Source organism: Bos javanicus, chromosome 22, assembly GCF_032452875.1.
Source record: "Bos javanicus breed banteng chromosome 22, ARS-OSU_banteng_1.0, whole genome shotgun sequence".
In the NCBI taxonomy this organism is placed as follows: domain Eukaryota; kingdom Metazoa; phylum Chordata; class Mammalia; order Artiodactyla; family Bovidae; genus Bos; species Bos javanicus.
Genome location: NC_083889.1, coordinates 21,875,881 through 21,895,706, shown reverse-complemented (window position 1 = coordinate 21,895,706; position 19,826 = coordinate 21,875,881). Strand labels below are relative to the sequence as shown.

The window sequence follows — 19,826 nt, the reverse complement described above, 5'->3', positions numbered from 1 at the left end:
ACTTAGATTTCTGTGCAAACCCGAAGAGAGCGGAACAGCTTAAATAAAGACAATCTCACGCCTTTAATCCTTGACCGCAAAGACTGGAGTTTTTGTGCCCTGGATTTCTGAAATTCTTGGCTGGGTACTCAAAGCGGGGGAAGGGTGGGTAACAGCTTGTAAAAACTTCCCAAAGCAGAAATTCGAGCTCTTCCCCGCCCCCTGCTCCCAATGACACCTGGATTCTAGAGAAATGGGGCAGCCGACGGAGGAGAGTCCCCAAGGGCTGGGGGCGCCCCCAACGGGTGGTTTTGAGTCGCGGGTTCCTAAGTCAGCGAGTTCTCGGCGCAGAGCCGGGTTTGAAGCTCGGACTCCTCGCAGGACGCCCCTCCCTGTCCCCTTGCGCGTCTATTTAGAGCCCAGCCTGGGAACCCATGGGATTCTGGGACTTGTAGTTCACCCTCGCAGCCCCAGGCGCCGCCACGACCCCGGACTCGGACTACATTGCCCAGGGAGCGTCCCGGCCTATATAAGCTGCCAGGAGCTGCTTCGAAGTGCAGTAACCATGTGGATGTGCTGCTGAAGCGTTTCCTCTAGCTCGCTGGGGTGGGAGGAGAGGAGGAGGAGGTGGTGGTGGAGGAGGAGGCAGAGGGTGGAGAGAGAGAAATCGCACGCCGAGAGGAGGTGTGGGTGTTCCGCTTCCATCCTAACGGAACGAGCTCCCTCTTCGCGGACATGGGATTACCCAGCGGCTGCTAACCCCCTCTCCTCGCCCTGCTCCGCCAAAGTGGCGTGGCTCCCCGGGCACTAAGGTAGCGGCTGGGGCCGGGTAGAGGGCGCGGGGAGTTGGTACTGTCCCCAGGAGCAGAAGTTTTTGCCTCGCTCTGTGGGAGTTCTTGGTGGATTTGCATGCACTTGCATGCATTTTGGGGGTTCTTTTACTGAGGGCATTTTGGGGGTGTTCATTTGAGGTTAAATTCTCGATTCCATCGACTGGCTTTGAGGCTACTCATTCTGGGTTGTAAAGGCATTCCCCCAAGTTGGAAACTAGCAGCAGCTGCAGGAAATAGTGTTTTTTTTTGGGGGGGGGTGGGAGGTCGTGGAGATGTCCTGTGTGAGTAGGCTAAAGGAAACAATCTTTCTTAAAATGTAGCCTTCCGTTGTGCTGCAAGGGAGAGGAATGCATATGTGGGGGCCCCAGTGGGGAGGTTTTAGAAAAACGGAAGAGAACCCGGGGAGCGGTGACGGATGAAGTGTGGACGGAGCTCACGCCCGATGGGGATGCGGGCTTCGGATACTTGGCCTCCGCTCCTGGAAACAAGTGCTTTGGAATCTGCCAAACACTTCTCTTAGTTTCAGCCCCCCGGCGCGTTCGAAGTTTGTGCGTACTTAGTCTCACTTGTCAGTTGTATATTGGAAACAGATGAAATGACCAGTAATCTTCACCTAAGTGAACCCACCAACCTACCTGTCAAATTTGGTGGTGGTGGCGGTCCTGCGTGTGTATGTGTGTGTTTTGGTGGGGGGAGGAGGATTGTCTCTCCAGGAAGGAGGTTAACTGAAAGTGGAAGTGTAGAATTTGAAAATTTCTATTAGGGACCCACTTCTGTCCAATCTCGCATTCAGCTTTCTTTCTTTCTCAATTACTTAGGAGCTGACCGCCAGGGAGCAGAACTCACACCCCTGGCTGGGCGTGTTTTGGCAACAGAGGGCCTGACCTGGGTCAGGTGAGTGCGGAAGCCTGAAAGCTGTAGTTAATAATGAGTTTTGTTCCTAAGTCTATTTTAAATTCTCGCTAAGGAGTCATGGAGATGGGGAGTAGGAAGAGACAGGAAAGTCCATGGCAAAGTCTCTGAAATTTGTCACTGCCTGTGGCAAGGGCTTTAGGGAATGTATGAAATCCAGGGGGCAGTCCTGTCTAGTACTTTTGTCCCTGACTCAGAAGTGAAGCAGCCTGAAGGTTTATGGGAGCAGGGGAAAAAAAGAAATAGAGCAGTAAAAGGGATGCCCACTGGTGATCTGAGAATTGAACTTGCCAGGAGGTGTGCTGATTATTTAAATTTTGAAAGATGCAGTGCATTTCATCTGCCAAGATACATAAGCAAAATTTATCTGCTTCTCTCTTTCAAAAATAGTCACTTTGCTTTTTTTTATCCTCTTATACTGTGAATATGTGTTTAATCAGAGTAGGTTGTGTGGCAAGAAATTAAAATGGGTTGCTGGCAAATTGAACTTGAAAAAGGGAAGTTCTTGAAGCATGAGATAGTATCTTCCAATCCTTGATGCCACCTGAGCATCAAGGAATCTGGTGGATTCCTCTGGTTTAGGTGCCTGTCATGGGATATGAGCTGAGAGCATCATTTATCTGTAAATGCAAGCAGCTCTTATGTTTTCTCCTGCAAATGTTCAGACTGCACTTCAAGAGAGGGAGGTTTTACCAGGTGCACAAATGCCCATTGCTGCAGATTTGAGCATCACAAGCTTTTTCTTCTGAAATGGTCAGGGACAGGATCAACAACAGGGTAGTAAAGGTGGGTGGGGCCTGGGTCTTCATAACTTATTTAACATTCTAAATATTTAGCTGTTCCCTGGGCTACAATCTTTGGGCTTTTCTAATTAGAAAAGAAGTCAGACACTTCATTATAGTAGTATTGTGCTTTTGTTTCCTGTTGATAAGATCCTCCGGAGTGCTGGTGGAGTGGGAAGTATTTGGATGTGTGAGGTCCACTTCCTTTTTGGAGTTCACTTGAAACTTCATGCGAGCATGGCTACGTGGGCATTCATAAGGCCAAGGATTGGGTTCAGAGGAAGCTGCAGGCAAGGAGAAAGGGGTCCACAAAATCTTCTCTGACTGGTTGCTAAAAATGAGAATAATACACATGAAGTACTTGTAAGCCAGGTCCACAGCTATACATCACAGGAACCTGTGAGTCAGGTACGGGCGAAGAAGCTGAGGTGCAGAGAGTGAGATCACTTGTCCAGTGGATGCAAGCTTTAACCCCAGGCTTTGGGACTTTGCTGTTTCCCACAAGTGCATCTCAGTTGAGGGGGAATATGAGGGTAACTAAGAAAAATGGTACATGTATTGCTGTTGAAGAAATAACTCTTCATTGTGTCCCACCAATGATAAAGGAGCAAAGTGACCTCGATGTAGGAAGAAAACAATGTAGCCATAGGTGTAAAAATGAAAGACTCTGGGTTTTTGAGGAAGTCTTAGGTATTGTACTGAGTTCATTTTAGAAAACTGTGTGCTGAAAGCCTCCATAAGGAGAGTAAAAGAATCCAAACTACAAGTAACACTGTCTAGATTCAACTTTGGGTTTATTTCACACATGAAATGCATCTTGATCAGCTACATCAAGGCATCTGAGTAGGTTACAAGAATCAGGTGTTGCTCTATTGAAATAATTTGTAAGTTTAAATTGCAGTGAATCTGAACTGTGAAATGTTGACTGTCGTTTCATATACTCTTCAGTTTGCTTTGTGGCCAATTGTGCAAGAACACTTTTCTTTTTCGTTTCTTACTTTCACTTGCATGTGTGTATGTGTTGAAAGTGTAATCTGCTTTTTGAATAATTCAAATTGAAACAGTATCCTATCAAGATTTCCTTATCAGGCAGGCAAAGTTCTTCATGCTCTAAATGAATTACTCCTGGTCTCTAGTTTGAGACTCATGGAAGTTCTTTGGGATTGACAATGGTGTTACCTATTTAAACAAAGTGGTTGCCTTCTGGAGAGAATTAGCATCTTTAGGAAGGAGAGGTGGAAAATTTGCTTAGAGAAGAGATAGGTGAACTGAAATCAGATCCATTGCTTTATATCTCAAAAGTATTTTCAACTGAGGAAGACCATGGTCTTAAAGAGAGAAAGAAACTTCTAATACGATGGTGTGCAACCAACTGACTTGCACAGCAAAAAATCAAATGGCTTTTTAGTTCATTTGTAATGATTGAATGGAAAATCTAATTTATTTATGAGCAACTCTTAAACCAGAGTGAAACAACAGACACCAAATTTGAACAACAGAAAAAACTCAAAATATTGAAATTAGGCCTGTAGTTAAATTTTCAGGTCAAGCTGTCCTTGCATACATCTGATTAACAAGCCAGCCAAGGCCAGTGTCGGTCTTCTTTGCTGTGGGTTTGATCTTTTAAAATAAAACACATTGCTTTCACAGGCTGTTTATTAACTGTAAGTATTAATACATACAGGTTTTTTTTTTAGTTCACTTAGGCTGTTTTAAGTTTTTGCCTGACTCTTTTGATGAAATCAACTAAGGCTTGAAGTCAGTGACATGAATGACATAATTTCCATGGTTCCTACCAGTTGTCATAATGTTTGTGGTTCTGAGGCTATTGCTAATGAGGATGAGCTGAAACCACCATCCACTGAGCTGTTCCTTGTATTGAACTATGTCTGGATTCTTCCCTAAACTGGATATAGTTTAAGGCACTTGGTGTGATAAATCTATCCTAGCAATTCTAATGCTGATTAAGATTATGGTTAAACTATTGTATTCCTTCATTCAAATTTTTTGAGTACCTGCTATGTGCCAGGGTGTGTTCTAGATGCTGAGGTTACAGCAATAGAAGTCCATACCTTTTATTTTTTAAATTTTGGCTGCATTGGGTCTTGTTGTGATAAACGAGCTTTCTCTAGTTGCAGCATATAGGCTAAGTTGTAAGTGGGATCTTAGTTCCCTGCCAAGGGATCGAACCCTCATATCCTCTGGAAGGAGAGGCAAATTCTTAATCACTGGACCACCAGGAAACTCCTCGAGCGTCCTGATCCTAAGAAGTCTTAAATCCTAGTTCAGGGGAGGCAGCCAGTATAAAAAGCAAGTATTATAGTATGACAGGCAGTAAATGATTTGAGGAAAAATAAAGCGGAGTAAGAGAAAACAACAGTGTTGCTGAAGAAGTGGATAAATTGGGACCCTTGTGCACTGTTGGTGGGAATGTGCAATGTTGCACCTGCTGTGGAAGACAATACGGCTGTCCCTCAAAAAATTAAGCATAGAAATTACCAGATAATCCAGCAGTTCCGCTTTTGAGTATATACCCCAAGGAATTGAAAGCAGGAACTCAAACGTATTGGTACGGCCATGTTCACAGCAGCAGCATTCATGATAGCCAAAAGATGGAAATAACCCAGATGTTCACAGAAAGATGAGTGGATAAAAAAGATATGGTATATCTGCACAGTGGAATATTATTAAGCGATAAAAAGAAATGAAATTCTGATACTGGCTGCAACAGAGATTAGCCTTGAAAACATTCAGTTAAGTGAAATAGAAAGTGAAAAGTGTTAGTCGTCACTCAGTCATGTCTGACTCTTTGTGACCCCATGGACTGTAGCCCACCAGACTCCCCTGTCCGTAGAATTCTCCAGGCAAGAATACTGGAGTAGGTGGTCCTTTCCTTCTCCAGGGGGTCTTCCCAACCCAGGGATCGAACCAGAGTCTCCTACTTTGCAGGCACATTCTTTACTGTCTGAGCCACCAGGGAAGCCAGATGCAAAAGAGCAAATAATATATGGTTCCACTTTGAAGAGGTCCCTAGAGCAATCACGTTCACAGAGGCAGAAAGCAGCATAGTGGCTGCCCTGGGTAGGGGTGCTGGGGAATGAGTTTAATGGGCACAGAGTTTCCTTTTGGGGAAGATGAAAAGGTGCTGGAAATGGATTGTGGTGATGGTTGCAGAACAAGGTGACTGTACTTAATGCCTCTGAATCATACACTTAAAAATGGCTAAAATGGTAAATTTTATGTTGTGCATGTGTATTTTACCACAATAAAAAGGAAGGGTAACAGCAACAGAACAGGGTAAGGGGGATCAGGGAGTACTGTGGTAGGGGTTGGAATCAGGAAAGGGCTCATTAGTAGAGATCTGAAGGAAGTGAGTGGGTGAGCCAGGTAGGTGTCTGGTTGGGGATGGGTGTTCCAAAGGGCCCAGCGGCAAGTGGCAGGACCCTAGGGTGGGAGCAGGTGGGGTGTGTTAGAGGAAGGGCGAGGAGGCCAGAGTGGCTGCAGCTGAGGGAGAGTGTGGGCGTTCCCGCCAAAGGAATCCAGGACAGAATGTGCCGGGACCAGGTTTTTGCCAGTTAGCCGTTATTTGTTCCCTGAGGATTTCTAAACTCGAGCAGAATTCTCAGTGGTTCTCAGCATCACTGAACCACCTTGTCCTCTCCAGAGAGACTTTGGGAGGAACTTGATGGGGGTGGTGGTGAGTAAAACCCAGATTTCTAGACTGTCTAGTTAATCACCCGCTATGTGTGGGACTGTAATTCACTTCAGGAGGAAAGGCATCTTTGATAAAATAGGTGAAGTTACAGTTGGCTTAGGTAACAAAAATGTTCTAAGAACCTAATGATATTCCTAGGGATTTATCTGCATTATGAATCTTTTGCCCTGTGGCCACCCTACAGTCTGTCTAGTTTCATATTAAGGAATTACAGGAAGAGGATTCATGCTCTGCTATCTAATATCATCCTTGGGGAATATGAAGTTCCATGTAAGTGATTCTCCTTGATCAGTGAAGTTGACCCCTCCATGTGTACAAACTTGTATCCATGTGTACAAACTTGTAACAAGGATATTTATCGTTACTTTTTGTGTAAGATGTACATATTCAATTGTAAAACATTAGTGTATATAAACAAAAACAAATACAAAAAACCCAGTCACTCCCAGTCCCACCAGCCAAGATGAGAATTTCAGACATTCCTTCTAAGTATAGACATAGAAATTACATGTATGTTTAAATTTCATTAAAAGGGTGTCATGCCTCCTGTTTGGTACCTTGCCTTTTGCACTCTGTATTGTGAACATCTTTTCTTGTTAAGAAATAGATGTCTAAGTCATTTATCTAAAGGTACTTTTGATGGGATTTCACTGGAATGAGGACATGTATGGAATCATTAGGGTAGAAAAAGTGTATCGTTCAGGTTCCATCACCGTCATAGAATCCAGGTTTTCTCATTCATTTTGTACTGTTTTTATAACTGATTTACTTTGCTGTATACCTGAAACACTACATTATAAATCAACTATACTCCAATACAAATTTTTAAAAAATAGGGAGAAAAGAATTTAAAAGGAAAACTAAATGGGTGGTAGGGCACTATTCAAATGTCAGTTATCATATTATGGAGGTAAAGGCTAGTAGTCATTCATTTAAATAAAGAATTTCTCATTTGTTCTGCAAAGTCACCAAACCCTGTTAAGGCCAGGCACTGTTTTTTTTTTTTTTTTTTTTTTTAATATTTATTTGGCTCCTTTGGGTCTGAGTTTCAGCACAGGTGATCTTTGTGGATCGTGTGGGACCTTTTGTTGCAACACTTGGACTGTCTACTGGTGGCCCTGGGGCTCCAGAGCACTCAAGCTCAGTAGTTATGGCATGTGGGCTTAGTTGCTCCACATCCTGTGGGATCTCAGTTTTCTGACCAGGAATGGAACCTGCCCTCCCTGCATCGCAAGGCAGATTCTTAACCACTGGACCACCAGGGAAGTCCTCCAGGCACTCTTGTTTGTTGGCACTTAAAAGGAAAACTGTACTGTAGAAAGTTAGAAACACATGTAGTAGTAGCAGTCTTAGTGTTATGAATCCCTCTTTACTCTTCACCCACCTTCCATAGTTTATCAATTCATCACCCATCTTCTTTTAGCTGCATTCTCAAACAGCCTCCCATCTCTTCTTGGATGACATTGAAGTAAATCTCAGATATACTAGTTCATCTATATTGTAGTATATATTGCTGGCATCGGGAGTCTTAAAAAAACATAATCACAATACTATTATCCATCTCAAGGCGGGGGAGGCAAATTTTAAAAACTAGTCTGTGTTCTCACCTCCTTGATTTAAATAAACTTATTATTTCAACATATATATATCAATAACAGATATGCATACTTTAAACAGTTTGAATAAGGAACCAAATAAGGTCAATATATTACAAATGATTGATGTGTCTTTTAATTTGTATATTTCCTTGTTACCTCTTCCCCCCCTCCCCTTGCCATGCATTTTTTGGTTGTTATTAAAGAAACTCATTTCAGTTGCTCAGTCATGTCTGACTCTTTGCGACCTCCTGAATCGCAGCACGCCAGGCCTCCCTGTCCATTACCAACTCCTAAAGTTTACCCAAACTCAAGTCCATCGAGTCGGTGATGCCATCCAGCCATCTCATCCTCTCTCGTCCCCTTCTCCTCCTGTCCCCAATCCCTCCCAGCATCAGAGTCTTTTCCAATGAGTCAGCTCTTCGCATGAGGTGGCCAAAGTACTGGAGTTTCAGCTTCAGCATCAATCCTTCCAGTGAACACCCAGGACTGATCTCCTTTAGGATGGACTGGTTGGATCTCCTTGCAGTCCAAGGGACTCTCAAGAGTCTTCTCCAACACCACAGTTCAAAAGCATCAATTCTTTGGCACTCAGCCTTCTTCACAGTCCAACTCTCACATCTATACATGACCACTGGAAAAACCATAGCCTTGACTAGATGGACCTTTGTTGGCAAAGTAATATCTCTGCTTTTGAATATGCTGTCTAGATTGGTCATAACTTTTCTTCCAAGGAGTAAGCGTCTTTTAATTTCATGGCTTCAGTCACCATCTGCAGTGATTTTGGAGCCCAAGAAAATAAAGTCTGACACTGTTTCCACTGTTTCCCCATCTATTTCCCATGAAGTGATGGGACCAGATGCCATGATCTTAGTTTTCTGGAATGTTGAGCTTTAAGCCAACTTTTTCACTCTCCTCTTTCACTTTCATCAAGAGGCTTTTGAGTTCCTCTTCACTTTCTGCCATAAGGGTGGTGTCATCTGCATATCTGAGGTTATTGATATTTCTCCCGGTAATCTTGATTCTAGCTTGTGCTTCTTCCAGCCCAGCGTTTCTCATAATGTACTCTGCATATACGTTAAATAAGCAGGGTGACAATATACAGCCTTGACGTACTCCTTTTCCTATTTGGAACCAGTCTGTTGTTCCATGTCCAGTTCTAACTGTTGCTTCCTGACCTGCATACTGGTTTCTCAAGAGGCAGGTCAGGTGGTCTGGTATTCCCATCTCTTGCAGAATTTTCCACAGTTTATTGTGATCCACACAGTCAAAGGCTTTGGCATAGTCAATAAAGCAGAAATAGATGTTTTTCTGGAACTCTCTTGCTTTTTCGATGATCCAGCGGATGTTGGCAATTTGATCTCTGGTTCCTCTGCCTTTTCTAAAATCAGCTTGAACATCTGGAAGTTCACAGTTCACATATTGCTAAAGCCTGGCTTGGAGAATTTTGAGCATTACTTTGGTAGCGTGTGAGATGAGTGCAGTTGTGCGGTAGTTTGAGCATTCTTTGGCATTGCCTTTCTTTGGGATTGGGATTAAAACTGACCTTTTCCAGTCCTGTGGCCACTGCTGAGTTTTCCAAATTGGCTGGCATATTGAGTGCAGCACTTTCACAACATGATACCTTTTCTTACAGGCTGGATTTTGCCGACTGTATCAGTGTGATGCAGTTGAACATGTTCCCCTCTCCTCTATATTTGTTATGTTTAATTTTATAGTTAGAAGTAGGGCCTTGATCAGAGTCACTTGTCCCCACCAAGTCTGTTTTGTGAGCTCACTCAGGGGAGTGTGTGATATGTATGGATATGCCTTCTTGTGATTAACATCAAGTGATACTTACTGCTTCAATCTGTTAGTTCAACTGAACTGTAAAGCTTCTATTTTTCTGTATTTATTAGCTGGAATATTTTGTGAAATGAAACTTTCTCTACTTAGTACATTGGTCAAAAAGTTTACTCTGGTTTTTCTATATGATGTTATGGAAAAACCGAAACAAACTTTACGGCCAACTTAATATTTACTTCCCTAGGGCATGTTGTTGGAGAAGGCAATGGCACCGCACTTCAGTACTCTTGCCTGGAAAATCCCATGGATGGAGGAGCCTGGTAGGCTGCGGTCCATGGGGTCGATAAGAGTCGGACACGACTGAGCGACTTCACTTTCACTTTTCACTTTCATGCATTGGAGAAGGAAATGGCAACCCACTCCAGTGTTCTTGCCTGGAGAATCCCAGGGACGGGGGAGCCTGGTGGGCTGCCGTCTATGGGGTCGCACAGAGTCGGACACGACTGAAGCGACTTAGCAGCAGCAGCCCGGCATATTGTTGTTTAAGTCACTTAGTCGTATCTGACTCTTTGTAGCACACCGTGGGAATTCCCAGGCAAGAATCCTGGAGTGGGTTGCCATTTCCTTTTCCAGGGAATCTTCCTGACCCAAGGATCGAAGCTGAGTTTCCTGCATTGGCAAGTGAATTCTTTACCACTGAGCCAGCAGGGAAGCCCTCCCTAGTGTATAGTTAAAGTATATAAACAAAAGACAAGATCAGTACTTCCGTCTCCTGTTTTAGTTTTCAAAGGTAATGAGTTGATTCCCTGAGCATGATCCATGGCAGTGGTTCTCTAGTGGGGGACGTGAGGCAATATCTGGGGACATTTTTGGCTGTCATAACTGGGGAGAGGGTGCTACTGGCATCCAGTGCTTAGCGGCCCGGGATGCTACTCGGTTGCCATCATTCCATCTCACGGCCCAGAGGAACAGAAGGATCCACTCCAAAGTATCAGCAGTGCCACTGTTGAGAAAGTCTATACCAGGTTGACCAATTTGTGTGGTTTTTTTAGTATCACAGTAAAATAATGGATTTAAACATGTTTCCTATGCTTCATTTTCTTTCGTTATCCTTACAGATATTCAGATTATCCATCTCTGCTCAGTAAGAGAGAGGCTACTCAAGTCGATTGAAAAGACACCACCCCAGTGGTCTTAGACTTCCTGCTTGTATGATGAGACGTTCCAGCCTCATTCTCTCTATTCCGTGATGCAGACCTGTCATGAGTCATTTATCCAAGAAGCCCTAGTTCTTTTGAGTACTCTTCTCATTCTCATCATATGGGTCAGAAAATAAATTAAAATGAAGGAAATTTAAGAGCTGAACTTTTTCTTTTTAGATCTAATCATCATTTTTTAATATTTTATTGGAAGATAATTGCTTTGCAGTATTTTGCTGGTTTCTGCCATACAGCAACCTGAATCAGCCACAGGTATACATATGTCCCTCCCTCTTGAACCTCTACGCCATCTCCCATCCCGTCCTACCTGTCTCGGTTGTCATAGAGCACTGTCAAACCTGAACATTTTTATTTTTTAGAATTTATTTTTAATTGAAAGATAATTGCTTTACAGTATTGTGTTGGTTTCTGCCAGACTTCAGCATGAATCAGCCATAGTTATACATATGTCCCCTCCCTCTTGAACCTCCCTCCCGCCTCCTTCCCCATCCCACCCCTCTAAAACCTGAACATTTTTCATGAAAGGCTTTCCAAAATGTAATTGATATATTCTTACCTTTGGGGGAAAAAATTCTAAACACACTTTTTTCAAATTGATCTCAGTTTTAGTATGCTAAGGCTGAGATTCATTTCTCCCCGGACAAGCAGGAATGTTACTCTTGTTCTACATCCATGTTTTTCAAACTGTGACAGCCCATTAAGTTGTGACATCTCTCTGGTGGACCTTAATAGACAGTTTCTTTGATAAAGTAGACCAGAATAGAAAACATCAAAGTATGGATACTTAACTGTGTGTGTTGCAACAGATTTCTCCTTCTGTGTCTCTGTTTCTCTTTTTCACACACACACACACACATACACCATACACACAGAATAAACATTGGGTTGTTAAGTTCAATGCATTTCTTATTGTGAGTCGCTGCCCAAAGTCTGAGAAATACTGTCCATTGTCCTACGTCATTATGGCTCCATTTGTGGCCACCAGATCTGCATCACTGGCTTCAAACTGAGAACTTGTTAGAAATGCAGACTCTGAGGCCCCACCCCAGATCCACTGAATCTGAAACTGCACTTCAGCAAGATCCCCAGGGGATTCTTAATGCATGTGAAAATATGAAAAGATCTGTGCCGGATGGTGCTTGGCGGCCCTGTGCTTTTTCAGAATTTATTTTTATAATTACTTTGTTTTTGCATGGCTAGCTTTCACCTGTTGAAACTGATCTTTGTACTTTTCCCTCACAGCCTTCTCATGTGCAGTTAAGAGGAAAAGTAGGTAAAATGACCAACTTAGGTGAGTGTATGGAAGTCTGGCCGGATTCTTGATAATAAAAATGGGAGCTTTCGGTGCTTACATTGAGACAGGTTGAAAACCTGTCTGTTCAGACAGAGGTAGAGACCAAAAGCTTCATATAAAAGCTACTTAGGATTGTGAAGCCACAGATATAAAGAAAGTTGTATTGTAACTGGTCGTTGCAAACTTGGAAGAATTTTAGTTTATAATGTTCTATGACGCTTTGAGTCAGCAGAACTTCTAGACTGGTATAGTGTTGCTCATCAGAAAAAGATGAACAGATGAAAAAAATATTACTAGCCTCCAAGTTCTTCAGTGTTCATTTGCATTTCAGGAGCAGTTTTATCTGGGAAGTGATTTTGTTTTGCAAAAACAGCTTAAAAAACTCCCCATAACCCCTTCACTTGCACGTATTTCTGAACAGAAGAAGCTAATTCAACACCCAGACTTGGGGACATTCACCTATATTTGCCTGCCATGTGTACAATCACATCCTGTCTCTGTGCCTTTGCCCCTGGGCTTTCCGCAGCTGACCCTGTCCCAGCCCCTCTGTCCACCTTGCCAGATGCTTCTCTTCTCAGCCAGCTCTTCCTCTTCTGGGAAACCTTCCTTGAAACTTAAAAGTCTTTGTCATTTGTGGGACTTCCCTGGCAGTCCAGTGGTTAAGACTCTGTGCTTCCAATGCAAGGGGCTCAGGTTCGATCCCTGGTTGGGGAACTAGGATCCTATGGGCCAGGTGGTGCAGCAAAGAAAAAAAGCAAAACAAAACAGTCTTTGTGATTTGTAAGGCCTTGGCACTTTCTGTCTGTGGGTCTTTTTGATTTTTATTTCCCCACTGGAGTACCTGGCACTTAGTAAGCACTCACAGTTACTTGTGAATGAGGTTATTTATCTATGTTTTATCTCCCGTTGAAGGTTGTAGGCTACTTATATATTTTTTTAATTAAAAAAGTTATGTTGGGGCCTCCCTGGTGGTCCAGTGGTTAAGACTCAGAGCTCCCAATGCAGGGGGCCTGGGTTTGATCCCTGATCAGAGAACTAGGTCCCACATGCAGCAGCTAAAAATCCCATGTGCTGCAATTAAGACCCAGAGCAGCCAAATAAATAAAAATAAGTATTTTTTTTTTAATTTTGTTGTTTTTTTATTTTGGGCTGTGCTGGGTCTTTGTTGCTGCAAGGGCTTTTTTCTAGTTGTGGCGAGCAGAGGCTACTCTCTAGTGATGGTGCTCAGGCTTCTCATTGGGGTGGCTTCTCTTGCTGCAGAGCACAGGCTCTAGGGCACTCAGGATTCAACAATTGTGACACACGGGCTCCGTAGTTGCACTTCCTGGGCTTTTAGAGCACAGGCTCAGTAGCTGTGGCACATGGACTTAGTTCCTCTGCAGCATGTGGGATCTTTCTGGAACAGTGATCAAACCTGTGTCTCCTGCTCTGGCAGGCAAATTCTTTACCACTTAGCCACCAAGGAAACCCTGTAGGCTACTACTTAATTTAATTTTTTGTACCCCTCTCTCGATGACGTAAGGGTTTCCCAGGTGGCTCAGCTGGTAAAGAATCCACCTGCAATGCAGGAGACCCCAGTTCAATTCCTGGGTCAGGAAGATCCTCTGGAGAAGGGATAGGCTACCCATTCCAGTATTCATGGGCTTCCCTGGTGGTTCACTGGGTAAAGAATCTGCTTGCAATGTGGGAGACCTGGGTTTGCTCCCTGGGTTGGGAAGATCCCCTGGAGATGGGCATGGCAACCCTCTCCAGTATTCTTGCCTGGAGAATCCCCATGGACGGGGTGCCTGGTGGGCTACAGTCCATGGAGTTGCAAAGAGTCAGACATGACTGAGCGACTAAGCACACGCTTGATGACCTATCTCTTGAGTTGGCCTGTTGCTTTGAAAAGCCCCATCTGCCATGAAGAGTAAAGTTAAGGACAGGGTAGAAAGGTCTTCAGCATTTCTTTGTGGTCACTTTGAAGACTGCTCAGCACAGCTGCCTTTAGGGCATCAGCTTGGGAAGTTGGTGGTGGTTACTGAAGGGGAGTGGAAGTAGGAACGAGGCAGTGAATGAGCTGGTCTCAGGGTTAAACGGTGCTGCCATGCTCAACTGAGGGATGGGGACTCCCAGGGACTGGGTGTCGCCTGCCTGTTCAGTAGAAACAAAACATGTGACATCTGTGCATCTGTTTCCTCTTCTGTAGCATAGGTGTAAAAATACCTGCTTTGGGGCATTACTGCCAAGTTGTAGAATAATAGATGGTTGCACACGATCTCAGAGATCAGAACAAAACCAAACCTTTCCAGCAGAGTGGTTCGGCCCCCAGGGGACATCAGGCAATGTCTAGGGACTTTTTTTGTTGTCACCGCTGAGGGGGAGAGGTTGCTAATGGCGTCTAGTGAGTTGAGGCCAAGGATGTCCCTACACATCCTACATCCTATAGTGCATAGGACGGGTCCCCCACAACAAAGAAATTTTCTACGTGCCCCCCCACCGGCCCCCCACCACCCGGCCCATGACAATAGCCTTGAGACTGAGAAAGCTTATCCTGGAGTGATTTTTCCCAGACTTAGTGAGACTTTTTATCTCACTCTAAGGATAGTAACCTAACTTGCTTTTTTCTTTCTTTTTGTTTTTTTTTGTGTGTGTGGTTCAGGTTGTGGGCAGAGTGGGGTCTTTTCAGGCCAGGACTGACTTTAACTTTTTAACCAAATAAACACTCTCCTCATCCCTTCCCCTGAAGCACTAGCCTTGGTTCCCAGAGCCCTGTGGTCTGCAGGCTTTGGCTACTAATCGGGTATGTGACCTCCATGAAATCACTCAGAAGGTGTTTGTTTCCACCTATAAAATGAGGAATTTTGGCTAAATGACCTCTCCGCACCAAGTGTAAAGTGCTCTGACTGCCAACTTTGAGCTCTCAATGGGCTTCTGTTACGTTGGCCTTTAGGAATAGGCATGGAGACATATGTCAGCACTGACATCTTTTCTGAAAAATAACTCTGTAGATCAGTTACCGTTTTGGGGAAGAGTTTATTTAGTGGACATGTCTGTGAAAAAGCAGGTAGGTTTATCTGTGTGTGTGTGTGAGACATCTGAAAGAGCAATATTTAAACCAGAGAATGGCTCCAAACTTCAGATTTACGACTGTTACTTCTGAGATTGTCACGGAGGGCCCTGCTGAAAGTTGAAATCTCTGAGTCGGTGATTTCCTTTGGGACTAGCTGAAAATGAAAGCACAAGGCGATTTTCTGTGCTCCGGGGAGAAGTGCTTTGTGCAATAGAATAAATTATCTCTTGATGGGGACATGCTGCGTGTCTGAGGGATAGTCTGATTAGCCGCTAAGGGGACAAGAAGGCAAGGAGGGGGCTGCATGGAAGTGTGGTTGGTGGTGGGGGCATCTGTCCAACTAAAAAACGGGGTGCTGCCTATCCTCATTTTGCAATAAAGATGATGATATCGGCAAGATAGCTTTGCTCAAAGGAAGTTCCAAAATTAACTGTGAGAGTCCCCAGTAACAGACGCAGAGGTGATTGTAAAGAGAACCTCTTCTCTTGCAGGAGTCCAAAGTGAACAGGATGGGTTTTCTCTCCCCTACCCCCTTCCCGGATTTACAGCCATATTACCATATATGTGCCTGGGCGAGGGCGTCTCACCGTGACTTGTGCCTCTCTGGAGGGAGCGTCTTTGGCTACTAGCCAGGAGATTGATCAAATGCTGGCCACTCTTCCTTTTTCTGGGCATACTCTTGCGTTTCTTCTGAAAGCCCTTGTGGTTTGCCCAGCTTTGCCCACGGGAGGGGCTGCTTGACCTAAAAGTGTAGTGATGCCTTTTTGTGTTGGTGGTGACCGTGGTCCCTCACGTTTCCATGGGGCCAGCTGCCTGTGACCTCTTGGATCTCCAGGCACTTGTCAGTCTTTGTACATGAGCCCTCTTCTTCACAGCCTAACTTTAAAGAGGGCTTCCCTGGTGGCTCAGATGGTAAAGAATCTGCTTTAAGGGAAGCTTTATGCCTTTGTTCTTTTTAAGCGATCATTTTTAAAGCAAGCAGCAATGAAACCAGCTCTGAAAGACTTAGGCAAGAGCCCTTTGTTTTTTAGGGGTGGAGGCGATGTGGATATGACAAGAAAGGGCAGGAAGGGCTGGTGGATTCCATTGGCTGCATTTTTTCAGCAGAAGAATGACTTTCCAAGAGTATGGTGCTTTGGGGCCGAGTGACAAATCTTGGTGATACCAGGGTGGACTGAGAAGGGCTGCGTGGGTGTCGTGTAGTCATCTGTTCTTCACCTGGCGGTGCTTGGGTGGTTTCGGTCTTACTTGAAATAGCTGGAGAACCTTTTGCTGGAATTGGCATAGACATATTCAGATAAAGGCCATGTCACAATGTGTCCCCTTGCCTACGTTCCTTTGGACTTGCTGGTTGATAGGCTGATTGTCAACTGATTATGAGCCCTAAAAAGTTTAATATGAGTGGTTTATGAGAGTAGAAAAGAGAACAGATCAGAAAATATTAGGTAGCATGACAGCAAAGAGAAATGTTTCCTGTGTTTTGCTTCCTGTGTGCTTAGTCCATTGATTTCCTTTTTCTCATTTAATCCTCAACACAATTTTATGATCCCCATTCTGTAGATGAGGAACTCGACGCCCAGAAAGAGTACGTATAATACTTTGGTCAAGGTTACGAACATCCTATCACAGTTGTAGAAAAGTCACACGTTTTACCCTGGTCAAGTCCCACTGGAACTGGCTTTTTTCCCCCTAGCCTTACCCAGTACTTTCCTTCCTTTCCCCATTAATGCTCTCAACTTTGTGGCTGGTTGTCTGTTTCATGGACTTATCAAACACTGCTCTGCTATAGGGCCTTTGTACCGTACAGAGCTATTTTCTCTGCCTGAAATGCTCTTCTGCCTGTCTTTTTTTTTTTTTTTGCATAACTGCCTCTGTCTTGACTTTCAGCTCTTACTTGCATGTCTCAACTTGTTCTCTGACCAGCCATAATTGGGTGACAGTTTTAATTCTCTGCATAGTACTTACCACTGTTTGACTTGATTGTTTTATTTTTTGTTTGTTTACTGTCTTCACTAAAATATGTGTGTCATGAGAGCCAGGGACCTTGACTGTCTTATTTGACCTCCATCCTTAGCACCTAGAGTAGAGTAGGGCTAATATCTAGTAGGTATTCAATGTGTTGAATAAAAAGGATTTAGGTTTCAAATCAAGGAATCCTATCTAAAGCCCTGGCTATTAAGTTGTATATTTTGCATTTTAATCCTGTTCGATCCAGTTTTTCATATTTGTACTGTATGACTCCTCACTGCACAGCCAGCCAGTGCCAGAGTAAATCTGAAAATTTGTTGAAGCACTTTTTTCAGACTTTCAGGTTTTGATGCTTAAAAATTAACTGAGAATATGTTGAATTCGTTTTCAGGTCTCCTGTATCTTACCTCTCTGTATATTCATTCTGTTAATTTTTGAGAGTTTGATACTGAAACTCCAACTAAAGATATTATCTACTTAAAAATAATTATAGTATATAGTGGAACTATATGTAACCTTGTTCTGTATTTTCTAAGTCTCCTGTAAATGTGTTTTCATACTTTCATAATTTAAGAAAAAAATAGATGAGGACCGCAAAGAACTTCTATTGACATCAGTTATACCAATCTGTATTTATAATATTCAAAATTAACACTTAGAAAATTCACACAGAAAATATGAAAAGTAAACCTATAGCACGTTAATACAGTAACATATTTTTTTATGGGCAGTAATTATATTTTCCAAAACAAAAATTCAGCGAGAAGAGTGTCATTATTTTACATTTCTCTGTAAAAATGCTTTTGTTGTTGTTGTTTAGTCACTAAGTCATGTCCAGTTGTTTTGTGATCCTATGGACTGTATAGCCCGCCAGGCTCCTCTGTCCATGGGATTTCCCAGGCAAGAAAACTGGAGTAGGTTGCCAGACCTTCCTCTAGGGGATCTTCCAGACCCAGGGATCAAACCTGGGTTTCCTGTGTTGGCAGGCAGATTCTTTACCACTGAGCTACCAGGGAAGCCCAAATTGCTTTTAGATCTAGCTTAATGGAAGGTAACTGGACTCAGACCTGCCCCTGCCTCCGATCTGTTGTGACATCACATGTCTTGCAGCTTCTGGAGAATTCTACTGTGCATGAGAAAAGGCACTGACACCTTGGTGATCTTACGAAAATAGTTTTGACTTTGAAGATCCTCTGAAAGGGTCTTGGGAGCTCTTAGGAGTCCCTGGGGCACCAGTAAAAGCCACTGGTAGGGTAGGTAACCACTTATAGAATAGGTAGGCTTTTCATAAGGTTGGGTGGTGGCATGGAACATTTGAGAGGGGAAGCTGAAGGCTTAAGTGGCAGGATGCAATTGAGTGTCCCTAAGTCTGGGTATTGTATCAGAGCTTTCTATTCAGACATAAATGCACGGGAATGCATTTAAGCTGTTCTTGCAAAACTGAAGTTGCTTCCCAGCTAAAGCTCCTCCTGCACTGCAAAGGAACATTGCGAACTTGGAAGGCAGTGGTGCTTGTGTTCATTATTTTTAGATGAGCAAGATTACACCAACCAGTCCAGAAGTTTTGTAGTGGGAAGGGTCATTAAACAATGAGAAAGTGTGGGTTCCTCTCCATGTCTGAAAACAGTCGCTTCAAATGCAACTTCCTTAATGGCTGTTACTCTACAACCCCTTACTTGGTGGTGGTTGAAGCTTCTGGATTCAGATGAAGTTGTTTTGTAGGATAGAAGTTAGATTGTCTTTAAGTTTTATTGCCCATGGGTTCCCTCACAAATGGTTTTAAAAGTGTCAGGGTGAAGCTGTTAGAAGTACATGAGATACTCCATGCTAGCCAATTTCAGTGTTTAAGAAGGGAAATGAAGTGAAAGTTGCTCAGTTGTGTCCGACTCTTTGCGACCCCATGGACTATACTGTCCATGGAATTCTCCAGGCTGGAATACTGGAGTGGGTAGCCTTTCCCTTCTCCAGGGGATCTCCCAACCCAGGGATTGAACCTAGGTCTCCCGCACTGCAGTCAGATTCATTACCATGAGCCACTAGGGAAGCCCTGGGTGAGTGCAAATGCAGGCCTCTGGGGAGTAGTTTTCCTGTGTCTTGGGTGATGTGTACAAGATTGTCACAGTTAAGGTAAGTGGGCAGTACAGCACTTGGGACAGCTGGTCGTCAGGGAGTGAGTGATGGAAAGGAGAGGGCAGGCAATATGAGGGGGTTTTCTACCTGACACCAGAGCTTGGAAGGGCCAAACTTTAATTTATTTTAAAGTTATAATTGAGTATAGTTTTACTTCAGACGGTAAAGCGTCTGCCCACAATGCAGGAGACTCGGGTTTGATCTCCGGGTCGGGAAGATCCCCTGGAGAAGGAAATGGCAACCCACTCCAGTATTCTTGCCTAGAAAATCCCACGGATGGGGGAGCCTGGTGGACTACAGTCCATGGGGTCGCAAAGAGTTGGACACGACTGAGCAACTTCATGGATAGTTGATTTACAGTATTGTGTTAGTTCAGGTGTATAGCAAAGTGAATCACTTATATATCCACATTTTTTTTTTTAAAGATTCTTTTCCCATGTAGGCTATCGCAGAGTATTGAGTAGAATTCCCTGTGCTATATAGTAGGTCCTTGTTGATTATCTGTTTTATATATAGTCGTGTGCATATGTTAATCCCAAACTCCTAACTTACCCCTCCTGT

The 19,826-nt window shown here is 43.6% G+C and overlaps 1 protein-coding gene across 7 annotated transcripts in view; it reads left to right on the top strand.

Moving 5' to 3' along the window:
* The first annotated feature begins 539 nt into the window (after nt 1-539).
* ITPR1 (inositol 1,4,5-trisphosphate receptor type 1) overlaps nt 540-19,826 on the top strand; it is a 352,886-nt gene continuing 333,599 nt past the window's right edge. For 4 of the 7 annotated variants that reach the window (XM_061396357.1, XM_061396360.1, XM_061396355.1 and 1 more), the window contains exons 1-2: nt 541-791; nt 1,631-1,706. The gene's annotated coding sequence lies outside the window, so the exon portion shown is untranslated. Of the gene's footprint in view, nt 792-1,630; nt 1,707-19,826 lie in introns of all 7 variants that reach the window. The other 3 variants (XM_061396358.1, XM_061396356.1, XM_061396353.1) reach the window with 1 other exon arrangement.